This window comes from Helianthus annuus, chromosome 4, assembly GCF_002127325.2.
Source record: "Helianthus annuus cultivar XRQ/B chromosome 4, HanXRQr2.0-SUNRISE, whole genome shotgun sequence".
In the NCBI taxonomy this organism is placed as follows: Eukaryota; Viridiplantae; Streptophyta; class Magnoliopsida; order Asterales; family Asteraceae; genus Helianthus; species Helianthus annuus.
This window is the reverse complement of record NC_035436.2, coordinates 64,508,460-64,511,782: the sequence shown is the minus strand read 5'-3', so window position 1 is coordinate 64,511,782 and position 3,323 is coordinate 64,508,460. Positions and strand designations below refer to the sequence as shown.

Below are 3,323 nucleotides of genomic sequence, written 5' to 3'. Positions count from 1 at the left end.
TTTTTCGAAGTGACACGAAAACGAGCTTGTTACTAAAATAAAGAGTAAAAAATAAAAAAGGTTTTTTTTTTTTTTTGGTGGGTAAAAGGGTTTTTAGGGTAAAGAAATGAAAGGTTTAGGCTCAAAGGGGTTAACTAGGGGGAGTTTTTGGGTAGGTGAAAAAAATAAAAATAATGGTTTTGAAAGAAAAAGGGTTAGTCCTATTGCCTCCATCATTTACTTACTTGGGTTTAAGTTGGTTAGGACCGGGAATGAATCGTCATGGCAAGTTCTAGAGTCGTAAGAACCAAGCGGCTATTCACACAAGAAACGAAAAATGAGTATTTAGTGTAAATATGTACATTTGTATGCTCAATAAAGGCTCAAAACTCACTTTTTGTGGGAATGGGTTTTCCTATGTGATCCAGTATATATAATCGAATTTTAACTAAGCTTGTCATGTCGTTTCATAATTTTCTTATGTTAGTTCTTTTTATCACGACGCTATCGGTTGTAAACTTGTAAAAATATAACCTTGTTAGTCTTAGAATTCCCAACTTAAACTTTAGACAAGTAAAAAAAATGAAAATTTTTGAAAAAATTTGGGGTGATTAGCGGTTCCAATAGAGTTTTGTGTAAGGCTTGTTATTAGGACTTGTAAAATTTCAAGGTTTTAGCATCCCCCCCACACTTAAATTACACATTGTCCTCAATGTGTCCCAAAAATAAATTTTTAGGTTCATTAGATGTGTAACATGGTGTTAAAAGCAAAAATTTATGTTACTGGCAGCCTGGACACGGCCCCGTGTTCAGGTGCCAGTAACGATAATTAAAGAAAAGACACAAAAGCCTGGACACGGGGGCGTGTCTGGTGAACACGGCCCGTGTCCAGTTACCTGAACTGGGCATTTGTCTGCAGGGGGTTCAGCACGGGGCCGTGTTGGTTGGGCACGGCCCGTGCTGAACCTATTGTAACGGAGAAATTGTTGACGTGTAGCCTTGTTCTTGTGCATGGGGCCATGTTTCTCATTTCCCTTATCATCCTTTACCACCATGAGTGTGTTTTATTCCTGCAAATTAAAATTAAAATATTAAACTAAACTAAGGATAGTTCCGCGGAATGCCTCCGTGGTGCGCCACGTTTATAAGGGTCCTTGGCTAGACCCAAGGTGAGGTTATATATTTTCTGAGTGGGTTGTTTTGCATCCCATGTTGCACCGTCGGAGAGCAGAATCCAAACTCGAATCAATAACCTTCATGTAGTTGACCGGGTCATCGTCCTCTATTCTCTTCCCAACCCCGAACTTTACTTCATCATCTCCGTACCTTAAGGTGAGCGTTCCGTTATTCATGTCTACCACTGCTTGTGCGGTGGCTAGAAATGGTCTCCCTAGTATGAGGGGGACTTCGGTGTCTTCTTCCATATCGAGTATAACAAAGTCAACCGGGTAGACAAATTTGTTTACCTTCACTAGGACATTTTCGATGACACCTTGTGGGAATTTGACGGATCGATCAGCAAGTTGTATGCTCATTTTTGTAGGACTCGTTGTTCCTAGGCCGAGTCTTTCGAACATTGATGAAGGCATGAGGTTAATGCTAGCCCCAAGGTCGGCTAGTGCATTACGAACGGGGGAGTCCCCGATCGAGCAAGGAATCGTGAAGCTTCCGGGATCGATTTTCTTTTGGGGGAGTTTGTTGAGTACGAGGGCAGAGCATTCTTCGCCTAAGTTAACTAATTGCAACGTTTCAATTTTCCTTTTATGAGTGAGGAAGTCCCTCATGAACTTAGAATATTTAGGCATTTGGGTTAGGACATCAATAAAAGGAATGTTGACATGCAATTGTTTTAGTAGACTTTCGAATTTTGCGAACTGCTCATTGGTCTTTTGACGAATTACCCTACCGGGGTACGGAACTTGAGGAGCCTTGGTAGGCTCTGATGATGGAGGGGAATCCTTCTCTTGTAGAGGCGGTGATATAGTCTCCTCTGTCGGCGGTGGCGCTTCCGTAGGCCCCATGGTGCGGTTTCGTAATGTGATGAGATGGACTTACGCTTTTGGATTTGTTTCGGTATTGCTTGGTAATGCGCCTTGTGGTCTCTCGGAAAAATTTTGGGCTAGTTGACTTAATTGTTTTTCTATGTTTTGAATACTAGCTTGTTGATTTCTAAAATTTGATTCTAATTGTAGAAACGTTTCCGAGTTTTTCTTTTCAGTGTCGGAGATGAGGCGAGATATAGTATCTTCAAGCCTCTCTCGTCCACCTTGTTGTTGAGAGAAATTTTGTGACTCATTTCTTGGTTGTTGAAAGTTTGTTCGTTGGTTTTGTTGGTTACTACTATTGCCGGGTTCTCTCCAACCAAGGTTAGGATGATTTCGCCATCCTTGGTTGTAGGTGCCCGTTGGAGGACCCGACGGCCTAGGTCTATTATCAATGTAGTTTACCGACTCTAGTTGATCGTCTATTTCTTTCATACAACTCCAATTTTCATGTGGCCCACCACACCCTTCACAAGCCATAACCGAGACTGTTTTTGTCATTTCCAATTTTTTTATTTTCGAAGAAAGGGCCTCGATTTGGGCTTGTAAAGAAGTGCTTTCATCAACCTTATGGGCGCCCGGGCCAATAGATTTATTGCCTCAGGGAGTGTGCCACTGAAAACTGGTTTGAGCAATTTCCTCAATTTGGTTATATATTTCATGCGGGCGGCGATTACCTAAAAGTCCCCCGGAGCTAGAGTCGAGTGTCTGCCTTGTGTGTGGCAACAACCCATTATAGAAAGTGGATACTTGTTGCCATATCGCGAGGCCGTGATGTGGACACTTACGCAATAGCTCCTTGAACCTTTCCCAAGTTTTATATAAGGATTCCCCGTCCTCTTGTGAATATGTATTAATTTCAGTCATTAATTTAGCCGTTTTAGCGGGAGGGAAATACTTATATAGAAATTTTTGGGCTAGTTCATCCCAAGTGTTTACCGATCCAGCTGGGAGGGCGTTAAGCCAAGCTTTTGCTCGGTCTTTTAGTGAGAAAGGAAACATTCGAAGGCGGATGGCGTCATTTGATGCTCCATTGATCCGAAAAGTATCACATATTTCTAAGAAATTAGTAATATGTAGATGGGGATCCTCGTCCGCAAGCCCATGAAAGGTTGCGGAGTTTTGAAGCATCTGTATCAAATGCGGCCGAAGTTCGAAGTTATTGGCTTCTACATTCGGTGCATTGATAGCGGCGCCGAGATTACCTACGGTGGGTCGTAGATAATCCATGAGGGTACGTTGGTCCGCCATTGGAAGTGGATTCCCCGAAACTTTCTCTTGGTTTTTGGCTTTTAGTCTTTT

General features: G+C 42.2%; 1 non-coding gene across 1 annotated transcript; it reads left to right on the top strand.

The window, feature by feature from the left end:
* The first annotated feature begins 2,787 nt into the window (after nt 1–2,787).
* Nucleotides 2,788–2,894, top strand: LOC118491984. Its single transcript, XR_004892428.1, has one exon. It is a non-coding gene; the product is annotated as a small nucleolar RNA R71 (small nucleolar RNA).
* The last annotated feature ends 429 nt before the right edge of the window (nt 2,895–3,323 follow it).